Genomic DNA, 12,134 nt, shown 5'->3' on the forward strand with positions numbered 1-12,134 from the left:
TCACCTAGTCCCAGAAGTCCCAGAACATGCTTTTGGACGCATCCTGTTGGTAGTAAGTCACGAGGACCAGACCAGATTCAAAGGGTTGGGGACTAGATTTCACTTCTTGATGTGAGGAGCAGCAGGTGCTTGCAGGGAGGGAAGGAGTTGATGGTGGCCATCTTTCAAACCTATTTATCACAACCATTTTCAATAAAAAGCTCTGGCAGACGTTGCTACATAGGACCTAAAGCAGGGCTGTTTGCACCCCCAAAGTATAAGCCAAAAGGGTCAGAGATTCCCACTTCTATAGGGATCTCAGCTTAGCTTTGGTTTCCTACAGGCTCCAGAGAGCTCAGCTGTGCTCTGTTCCTGGAGGATGGCTCCAGGGCACCAGGAGGGGCCAAAGTACATGGCAGCTATAAGACTCATAACAGTGCCCATTAGAAAAGGCTTTGAAGGTGGGCCCTGGCAGCAAAAGCGAGGCAGAGTCAGAGGCCTGGAGACCTCCAGAGTGAATATCTTTGTAAGGACCACAATTCTGAAAGTAAAGAAAACAGAGGAGTAGTTCCTGAGTTCATATGAGAAATTCTGTAGAACTTCCCAGAAATAATTCAGGAGACCTTTGCAAAAGAGGGTTTGGGGGAGCCAGTAAAATACAAGTTATGACTACTAATACCACCCCATTTTTTAATGCCAGCTTGATGTAAAGCAGGTTGTATGACTTAAACACACGAACATTTATATTTCTATGCACGTACACGTAAATGTACACGTACAAAGAAAAAAAAATGCATTGGAAGAAGTTACACCAAAATGTTAAGTGTCTCTGCAAACTCTGACATCAGATCTCTTTGATATCAGGACATTGTTTTTAACTCCCTTCTTTGTATATGTTTCTGTATGTTCCCAATTTTCTAGGATGAACCTATTGCTTATATAACTAGAAATAAGTACATTTCTTAAGAAAAGCAAACATTAATGATGGTGCTTGCTCAAGTGAGGTAATGAGGAGAGGAGGTCTACTCCACTCAGGCCCTGGCTCTGACACAACAAACATGGCAGTCAATAACATCTACAACAGATTTGGCCTCCAGAACAGCCCAGGGGAACAATGGGCATAGCAGCTCGGGAGCCACTGTGTAAGGATGTCCAGACTGATCCCAGGGGGACCCCCACCAGCTTGTCATACCCCCAGATTATCCTACCCAGGCCCCCAGAAGTTGTGCTTGGCTTACATGCACACCCATAGGCATTTCACTCCCATGCACATCAGGGGCATTTCATCACACTCACCTCCTTCAACGCAGTCCCCGTGAGTCCTCTTTATTTAACCCCAAGACATCTTCCCTAACCTCCTGGAAGTCTGAGAGCATCACTTCTGCTTCCGACTCAAGGGCAAGTTTCTCACTTTCCTGTAATTCTGTCTGCTGGAATGTCCTGTCCTCCACTCATTCTGATCAGTTTCCCATACCTCTGGGGAGTGGGGAAAAAAAAGAAAACCCCAGGGAGGCTGCAGAGGAAGCAAAAACAAGGTGGGCCCATCCTAAGTCTGGTGATCAGTGACCAAGCCGGGTGCCCACTGCCCAAACACCCCAGGCAGCACCCTGCCCATGCTCCTGGAGCACCCCAAGCTTTCCAATGTCATGGCCAGGGCATTGCACCAGCCCATTGTGCCCCTTGTGCAGGGGCACAAGCAGCAAGAGGAAGAAGAGGTGGACAAGATGATGCAACAGAAGATAAAGAAGAACAGGAGAGAAGAGAGAAGGAGATGGAAGAGAGAATGTCATGGGAAGAGACCAAGAGACAAATCTTGACATTTCAGGAGAAGCTTTTGGCCCAACAGGAAGAAAAGCACTGTTTTCCTGCAGCTCAAGAACATTCTACATGAAGAAGAAAAACAAAGGCAAAAGGAGCAGAATGACCTGACCACTCTGACATCAGCTGTGCACCAGCAGAGCCTGACTGTCACCCAGGAACTCACACCCTCAGCAAGTGGGGGACAGCTGGAGGACACAATCACCTCATGACAGCTGACAGAGCCAAACTGATGTTTGGGCCCCAGATGCTTATGACCCAGCACTACATGGGTTCAGCCGCTGCTTCCAAAGGGAGCCCAGAGCATGGACAATTCCAAGGCAGCCCAGGTTGTGCTTATGGGACCATTCAGCCTCCACCTCAGCATGGACCCGAGCAGCTAACCTGTAGTCCTACTCAGCAGTTCAGAGCACGATGTTAAGCCTTTCGGGCAGTGCAGTACCTATCTCAGCCACAGTCACAGCCCCACGCCATGCACGGCCACTTTCAGCCCACCCAGACAGGGTTCCCCTAGCCTGGTGGTGCCCTGTCCTTGCAAAAGCAGATGGGAGATGCTAACAGCCGACTGCTTCTCTGATTCACCCTCCCCATGCCCCACACATCCCCAAGCTCCGCATCCAGCCCTGGACTCCCTGCCTCTCCCCGCAGATCCTTGTGTGGATTCAACAGCCCAAAAAGTTGGGCTTTTCAGCTACCAGCCAGCCCTGCCCTTGGCTCACCACTATCTAGCATAGTCAGGACCCAAGATTCTACCACAAGTGACTATCAGATTATATCTTCAACCCTCACCGCTCACCATGGAGGAGGGTCCCCAGTGTGTCCGAGTCCCAGGCCAATAAAGTCTACTGTCACTTGAAAATAAAAGGGGGAGCCTCACCTTCTGTAGAAAGCCTCCCCAGACACTCTAGCCCTCCTGTCTCAAAAACCATCCATGCCCAAACTGGATCCTATGTGTACTCCCTCCCTTACCACACTGTCCTCACCACATCGCCATGGTTTCTCATCCATTTTCCAAAGCCATGCCGGGGTTCCCTGGGGGTGAGGACCTTGCTTGATTCATCCCTGGGACCCCAGCACGAGGTCAGCATGCCCACTTCCTTCCACACACCTGTTACACCTGCCTCTAGAAGCCGAGGTGTCTAGAGTTAGGCTTACGGTTATAAGGTACGCCTATTGGTAGGGAAGGAGGTGTGGGCTGTCTGGAAAAAAAGCAAATTATTAAGAAGTAACAACGAATTACACACTGTCTGAAAAATGGCAGTTGGAAGAGATCCTCCTAAGTTTCTTCCCAAAATGTCCTCAGAGGGGTAGAAGTTTGCTCACAGCTTCCATATGCCTTAAGTCATTTAATTAACAACCCAGTCAAGTGAGGAAATAGGGACTCAGAGAAGGGAAGCAATTGACCTGACTGCATCTCATGTAAATGCAGAGCTAGGACTATCTGGCTTGAAGCCCATGCCTTACCCTCTAGACCACAGGAGGATGGAAAGTTGGCCCTGGGGGAGATCTGTGGGCTTTGATAAAGTTAGAATCATCTTTCCTCAGGGAAAGAGGGAGAAAGAAGGCATTTCTCTGCCTAAAGTGTCTGAGTTTGTGTGTCTGCTTCTTCATGCTTTCCATCATTGCCTGTTATGGGCTGAACTGTGTCCTCACAAAATGCATATGTTGAAGCCCTAACCCTCAATATGACTCTTTTGGGAGATAGAGCATTGAAGGAGGTAATTAAGGTTAAATAAGGCTATAAGGTTGGGGCCCTAATCCGATTAGACTGGTGTCCTCATAAGAGGAAGAGACACCAGGAGGATGTGTGACAGAGAAAAGACCACGTGAGGACACAGCAAAAAGGCAGCCATCTGCAAGCCAAGGACAGAGTCCTCAGGAGAAACCAAAACAATTGATACCTTGAATGATACCTTGATCTTAGATTTCCAGCCTCCCAAACTGTGACAAGTAAATTTCTGTGCTTTAAACCATCCAGTCTGTGACATTCTGTTATGGCTGCCCTAGCAGACTAAGGCACGGCCCAAAGAGGAAAGAGGACACACGTTTGCATCTCTCTTTGGCCTTGATCACCCCTAAGGAGCCGGATGGCAGGAAGATCAGAATTGGGGTTAGGGGGGTATGGTGGAAAACCTCTAGAAAAAGGGGCCGTACTTCTACCAGCTGGGGCAGCCCTGGGAACATTCCTTTACCACAGAGGCCGGGACCATCAGTATGTGTGAGACACCTGCACGGACCACCCATCAGGCTGGAGAAATGGCTCACGGGGAGTAGGAGGGCTTTGGCTTAAGCTGGCCACAGACTCTCAGCCAGTCTGATTAAAGTAGGAGGAAAAGAATAAAACTCAAGTGACCACTAGCAGCCACACACAACAGCCCTATTGAGAAAACTGTATCCATCAGGGAAGCCAAGTTCACCACAGATGGTCCAGAAAAGAACAAAAAAGACTTTAGTAAAAGGACCGTTGAAGAGATAAGGGGCAGAGATAAGGGAACAGATGAGAATCCTCAGACACTGGCAACAGCAGAGAGCTGTTAGCACCACAAGGGCTAGAGGGACAGGGAGGGACAGAGACAGTGTTAGTGAAGCTATGAAAACCAGCTCCCATGCAGGACGTCAACCACAAAATACGGCCAGGAATGTGGTGCTGGGACAGCAAAGAAATGCCCCAGGCCTCTCTCTTCCTATTGCTCCACATCCTGCCAGGGCCTCCCGTGAGCCAAGCCTGTCATCAAGGGAGCCCAGGTAATGCAATCCATAAGGGTCAACCTTATCCCAGAGCAAGACAAAGAGAATCAAAAACGGATCTGGGAATAGAACTACCATATGACCCAGCAATCCCACTACTGGGCATATACCCTGAGAAAACCATAATTCAAAAAGAGTCATGTACCAAAATGTTCATTGCAGCTCTCTTTACAATAGCCCAGAGATGGAAACAACCTAAGTGTCCATCGTCGGATGAATGGATAAAGAAGATGTGGCACATATATACAATGGAATATTACTCAGCTATAAAAAGAAACGAAATTGAGCTATTTGTAATGAAGTGGATAGATCCAGAGTCTGTCATACAGAGTGAAGTAAGTCAGAAAGAGAAAGACAAATACCGTATGCTAATACATATATATGGAATTTAAGAAAAAAAAATGTCATGAAGAACCTAGGGGTAAGACAGGAATAAAGACACAGACCTACTAGAGAATGGACTTGAGGATATGGGGAGCAGGAAGGGTAAGCTGTGACAAAGTGAGAGAGAGGCATGGACATATATATACTACCAAATGTAGGGTAGGTAGCTAGTGGGAAGTAGCTGCATAGCACAGGGAGATCAGCTCGGTGCTTTGTGACCACCTGGAGGGTTGGGATAGGGAGGGTGGGAGGGAGAGAGAGGCAAGAGGGAAGAGATATGGGAAAATATGTATATGTATAACTGATTCACTTTGTTATAAAGCAGAAACTAACACACCATTGTAAAGCAATTATACTCAAAGATGTAAAAAAAAATGGATCTGGGAACAAATAGAAAAGATCATAGTAATACTGATAGTTTTATAGGTAGGTAGATAGATAAATAGATAGAAACCATTGTTATCCCAGGTTTTCAAATAAGGAAAGTGAGCCTGGGAAATTAGGTATTTGCTCAACCTCTTCCAAACACCATACTGTACTTCCCAGAACTCATGTAGATGGAGCAATTCTGTTTATTGTAATGGGCAAGTAAACAGTCTGGTAAACACCAGGAGGCAAGTATTACACACTGTGACAGCACATGGCTGGGAACCCGAACAGTGGCTAGGGGAGGAGGAGGCATCAGACAGGCTTCTCAGAAAAGGTGACTCCTGAGCAGAGTCTTTTTTTTTTTTTGGAAGATAGGCAGAATTTTGTTTTCCTTTTTTTTTTTTTTTAATACAATGTTTAAAGGTTTCACTCCACTGATAGTTATTACAAAATATTGGCTATTTTCCCCGTGTTGTACAATACATTCTTGAGCCTATCTTACACCCAATAGTTTGTCCCACCCTCCCCCACCCCTATAATACCCTCCCCCTTCCCCCTCCCCACTGGTAACCACTAGTTTGTCCTCCATATCGGTGAGTCTACTTCTTTTTTGTTATATTCATTAGGTTGTTGTATTTTTTAGATTCCGCAAATAAGTGATATCATATAGTATTTGTCTTTCTCAGTCTAACTTATTTCACCTAGCATAATGCCCTCCAAGTCCATCCATGTTGCTGCAGATGGCAAAATTTTGTTCTTTTTTACGGCCTCTCACAAGCATCTTACCCTACAGCACCACCACCTTCTCTGAATCTCCATAGTCCCTGATTTTGAACTGTACAATGCAGTATTTAATTTTTTAAGATAGTATTATTCTTAAGGTTCTTCTGTGTAATATTTTTTCTCTCTAGTTTTCTAATTTTCATATATGACCCCTGACAAACAGCACCCAGTAAGTCTTTAGAAGACCTTTGTTGATTGGTTGATAACTCTTGGTCGTTTAGAGTCTTTTCTCTGTGCTGAGTAAAATATGTTCTCCCGCTCAGCCCAGGGTGAATGATAGGGTCTTGCCAGAGCATTTCAAAATGCCCCCTGCAGCTCCAGGGCCCTGGAGGCCAGGCTGGGGACATGACCTCGGCTGAGTCCTTCTCTATCCCCCATTCAGCACTGCCCCCTGTCTTTTCTTCACTTCCTTAGACAGGGACACAGATGGCCTGTCACCTCACCAGGCTGACACATGGTAGACACCATCAACAGGACCCAGTATTATTTTTATTAGCAAAGCTGTACTTGTAGATCCTCAAGACATCTACCAATCTATCCCAGAGCAATTTCTTGATTTTATCATTTCTAATCACCATGATGGAGGTGTGTTAAAGCTGTAGGTTCTTCTTCCTCTGGAGATTTGCAAAAGTAGAAGAGTGTTCTCTGCTGAGGATTGATTTCTGGGTGGCCTGTCCGAAACACCAGGGCCGAGTGGCTAAAACTGTCTATCTCTCCCAGTCATTTCCACAATTTCTGAGCAAAGCCATCCTCCATCAACAGTTATTTTCATAGGGCTCACACAAGCCTTCAGGTCAATTAAATGGCCTGGAGGAGAAGCTGGCTTCTTCAACCGAAGAAAGGTCCCCCACATCCAAAGTTCAAACGCCTTGCTTTAAATACTTATTACAGTCAGATGAGAAGAAACATACAGTTCTTCCCCAGAAAAGTACGGATGTTAGAAAAGAACAGACTGGAATTACAGCATGTCACTATTTACAAAATCCCCTGACAGTGGGCAGCTGGTTAATGGAGACTTATGCTTTCTGGGAAGAAAGAGTTCAAAGATAGATGACTATAAATATTGTTAATAGGCTGGAAAAAATATTTACTCATTCAATCATTCATTTGTTCATTCATACATTCATAAGTATAGCAGATTCCGATAGAAATACTCTGATTTTCTATTCATAAAACAACAGACTATAGTAGTCAACATGGATTAACCTGGAAAGCTCAGTTTCTGCTTAGTCACCCGCTCCAGCCATCTCCAGCCCCCTGTGTATAGATTATGCCCCTTCCCTCAAAATGCATTTGTAGTGTGATCACCTATTATCAGATCTGTATCTCTAACCAGCAATAAGCTCTACGAGCTCCATTTAGTTCATTATCGTGGCCTGAGCACCTGCACATTGCCTTGCGCATAGCAGTTGCTTAATAAATATATGTCATGGTTGGTTGAAGGAGATCTGGAGTGGGTATTCATTCATGTATTCATTTATTGATTCATTTATTCAATCCCTAACAATACCCGGAAAGGATCTTTATCTGGGCACTTTACAAAGAGAACAAAAATAATAAACTCAGAATGATTGGTCTTACACATAGGGATGGATGTTAGCTCTACCAAGGTGGATGGGCCACAGACAGACCAGTGAATAGGTAGATTCCAGTGTGGGAGGTGATCAGAAACTAAATGAATGGATAGATGTGTGAACAAAACAACTGCAAAGACTTGCAACAGAATTCCAAGACCAATTTTCACCTTCAGACAGGTGTGGCTGAGGGAATTCTCTCATCTCGTTCTGGTTTACAGTCTCTTTTTGCATTTTCATGGGATGAAAAGGCCTCCATCAGGCCAATGTCACCTCCGTCCACTGCAATCTACCTGCCACCCATAAGTTTCTTTATGTCTGCTCTCCATCTTCTGTCTTCAGCCTCTTCCTCTCGACTCACTGTGAGTTCATAAGTGTGGTCAAGATTCTCTATTAAGTTTAACCACCTCTGCTTGATTCCATATTCCTAGAGAGTTACTTCCTAACTTCTTTCCTTTCCTTCACACCCAAGATTCCCATAATAGCATCTTTACTCACTGCCTGCACTTCTTCACCTCTGAATCACTCCTCAAGTCACTGAATCTTGGTTTCTACACCCACCAGTTCATAGAAACTGCCCTTCCCATATTGTTTGCTAAAACCAGTAGATACCTCTTAGTCCTTTTTCCTGACCTCTGCAGCTTTTGCCACTGTTAACCCAACATTCCTAAAGGATTTCCCCTGGGATTCAATGATGTAATTGTCCTAGAGATTTCTCCCACCCTTTCAGATCTTGATCCTTTACGGCTGAGGCTCCTCCTCCAAGTCTCAGTTCTTCTTTCCTCAAACACTAATCCTGCTTGAACTCATTCCAATCCGTGTCTCTAAAGACCATCCATATGCTTATACCTCCAAAAATCTGTCTCTCCAACCCAGAGCCTTCTCTAAGCACCAAACACATGCATGGAGCTGCCTGCTGGACATCTTCACCCAGATGTACCAGAGGCAGTTCACAGCATGTTTAAAATTGTATTTGTCATTTTCCTCCAAACTCCACTCCTCCCTTCCGTGTTCTCCACCCCCGTGAATGTCACCTCCATCCATTTAGGCCCTCAAACCAGAAACCTGGGAATCATCATCGGTTCCTTCATCTCTAACAGTCAACAAGATCTATCAATTCTACTTCCTTAAAATGTGTTTAAATCTTAAAATCCATCCAGTTCTCCCCACCTCATATCTGCTGCCTTAATCAGGTCACCATCATCTCTTGTCTGGATTAATATAGTCTTCGAACTGTTCTTATCCCCAGTTTTTTATTTTCTACTTTGCAACCAAAGTGATCTTTCTAAAAGACAAAACAGAACATAAAAAGAATCCCTTCTCTCTCTCACCTCCAACTCACTTAAAACCTTTCATGGACTCTGCTGAAGACCTCACGGCTAGTCCAACAGCCCTCAGGATGCCATTCACAGCCCACGTCTCAAGCCCCACCTCCAGGCTTCCATTACATCTCTCCATCCCAATCTGTTTGTAGACTCCAGACCTTGTCACTTCTTTTTCTGGGCCTTTGCTTATGCTGACTCCTCACCTAGACTACCTTTCTCTCTCACTTCTACACTTAGCAAATTTCAACTCATTTTTAAACCCAGCTCAGGTATCACCTTCTCAGAGAAGTCTTCCTTGCCTCCAAGACTGAATGAAGGGCTGTCTATGGGTTCTCATGATTTAAACCCATGGTGGTCTTTCCTCCATAGTTGCCAGAAACAATGAGAAATTTGAAGGGTTTAACCCCTATGTCCCTAGCCTAGTACACTGTACATCTGAGGCATTTCATAATTTTTTTGTGAACAAGTTAATGATCTATACATAGAAGAAAGGAAGGATGGATGGAAGAGGATTTAGCTGAGTAATTAAATCATCTGTAACTCAATTTCACTCCACATTGCATATCCATCATGCCCTCTAGTGACTGATGGAGTCATTGTAGGTTTAGAAGATACTGGGCCAATCAGCAAATACAGATTGAGAACTTAATGTGTGAAATGCCCAGTACTGGGCACTGAACAGGCTTATAGTTTAGTAGAGCAATAACACAGGTATCAAAGGATCACTCTTCTTGGTGTTGTGTAAAGCAAACAGCCAGGTAAAGTAGCAATGACAAGAGTTTGGGAGTAAACAATCTAAAACTCTGTCAGTACGAGCTGGACAAATTTTCTAAGCCTCTCTAGGCCTCAGATTTCTCATCTATAAACACTGAGTTCACAATACCTACATCTCAGGATTGTTGGGAGGATTGAAGGAGAAAATGTTCGTTCCAGGCATGTGCAAGATTCCTTATAGAGCTTCACAAACTTGACAGACCTCAACAAAAGCTACCTTCTTTCCTCTCCATTTGCTTGCTCACTCATGAATCTGCAGCTCCCCCTGGGACCTATTAGACCTGAATTGAATAGAGGGGGAGGGAAGCTCCATCCATGCCTGGGCACTGGCACATCTTTAAAACCCTTGTTTTTAAAAGGCTGGTGACTCCCGCGGGTCCATGTGGAACCCAGACCCATCTCTGCAGACACTGAGCAGGGTTGGATGTAGTTGAAGCATTCACTGCTGCCCTTCCTGTCTAACATGACCATGACCCCTGCTGCTGGCCCAGATTGCCCTCTTATGACATCTGGAGATGACCACGGAATTCTCTTCTCCCAAAAATGTCAATTGCTGCTCCTAAGCTACAGGGCACACTCGAACTCCTTAGCATGACACGCAAAGTCCTCTGAGGCCTGGGAACCTCTGCGTCTGCACCCAGCTGCACTCTGTACTGCAACCACACTGGACCCTGGTGAGCTGTGGTCCCAAAACACCTTGTTCTCCAGCTTCTCTGGGCTTTCTTCACGCTTTTCCCTCTTCCTGGAATATTCTGTCTCAGTTCGGCACCTGGCAAAGTCCTCTCTATTTTCTAAGAACCAGGCATCCACTCCTTTGAGCAGCCTCCCCAAGTCTGGGTCAGCTGCCCCTTTGGTTGAACTATGCCCTCTCTGAGGCCAGGAATGCTGAGAAAGGCAGAGTCAAAGCCAAAGCGTGTGGCTAGAGGAAGCAGAGCCAGAGCAAAGGCCCAATTAAAGTCACGTTAGAGGACATGCATATTCACCAAGAAAACACTAACCTTTAAACATTTTACATGGTACCTCCCATGAGCCAGGAGTGCCTTCATACACTGACTCATTTAATCTGCACAACCAGCAGGTGCAGCTAGTCTATTGTTACAGCCATGTTGCATATGAGGGAAACTGAGGCCCAGGGAGGTCAAGTAACTTGCCCGAGGTCACACAAAACTAGTGATGGAGATTTTATAAGGGCAAGGTGGTTCCAGAAATAGGTGAAGACATTCTTTTGGAAGCAGAAATAACCAAAAGGAGGATGATGAGCAGGGTGAGGAATGGAGTGGGCAGGCAGCTTTATTCCCCTAGACATTCATTCAATTAAAAAATGTTGTGCATCTGTGCCTGGCTCTGTATTGGGCTCTGGAATTATAGCGATAAACAGATGCCGTCCCTGGCCTTATGGTGCTCATAATGTGGTAGGGGAAATAGGCAAATAATCACACAAATAGATAAATGAGTATACATTATGGAAAGTGCTAGAAGGGAAATGTACACGGTACCATGAGACTGAATAGAAAGGGATATCTAATAAATTTCAGGGGTCATACGGTGACATTCGTACTGAGATGAGATAGACGGTGCCCAAATGAAGGATGGAGGGGAAAGAGCTCCAGGTAGAGGGAGAAGCACATGCAAAGTTCCTGCTGCGTGAAGGAGTCAGGACATTCAAGGAACTGGAAGAAGGCCGGGATGGCAGTGGGATAAGAAATGAGGCTGGTGAGGCAGGCACCGGCCAGATTGTTCGGGACTTCAGGCCGAGCATGTGGGAAGAGGCATATAGTAATGGGAGGCTGGAAAGGGAAGCTGGAGGCAGGTCTTGAAAGCCATGCTTAAAATTTGGTACTTCATCTTTGATGTACACGGTGCCTCGTGGAGTCAAGAGTCTTGTGCATGTCATTTTAGAGATGAAAAATAAAAACAACAAAACGGTACGTGTTCGGTTGGGTGGTGTGGGGAGATTTGAAATGTTCAGAAGGAGAGTGAAATGGCCAGCCAAACGGTCCCAGCCTGGAAGGAGTTAACCCCTTCCTACCCTTGAGATCTTCAACAATCCCAGCACGCCACAAAATGATCAGCTATCATTTATCAGCGTTCTGCAAGGTAGCATTTAAAACTGAGGCTGGGCAATAAATCAGGCACATATAATTTGAGCCCTGAAGTATAGTAATTCTTCTTTTAATGCAACATCTGGTACAGATAATACAGTTTGCAGGGGGAGAGAGCCAGGAATGCGATGTAGGGCCTCATTATTGGGCAAGCAATGCTGGAAAGCCCAATTTCCCTCCCATCCTTCCAGCAACACCGTGGACTTAAAAAGGAGCTTTATTATGATTCCCTCGGCTGGCCAAAAGGGAAATCGAGTTAATTATAGACTTGTTTGCCG

General features: G+C 45.4%; 1 pseudogene across 1 annotated transcript in view; it reads left to right on the forward strand.

The window, feature by feature from the left end:
• Window positions 1–1,592: 1,592 nt before the first annotated feature.
• Window positions 1,593–12,134, forward strand: part of LOC309830417 (G protein pathway suppressor 2-like) — a 55,598-nt pseudogene continuing 45,056 nt past the window's right edge. The window contains exon 1 of the transcript in view: window positions 1,593–2,474. The product of the transcript in view is annotated as a G protein pathway suppressor 2-like (transcript). The remainder of the gene's footprint in view (window positions 2,475–12,134) is intronic.

The sequence above is a fragment of the Grampus griseus genome (genome assembly GCF_964374135.1).
Source record: "Grampus griseus genome assembly, chromosome: 1".
Classification (NCBI taxonomy): Eukaryota; Metazoa; Chordata; class Mammalia; order Artiodactyla; family Delphinidae; genus Grampus; species Grampus griseus.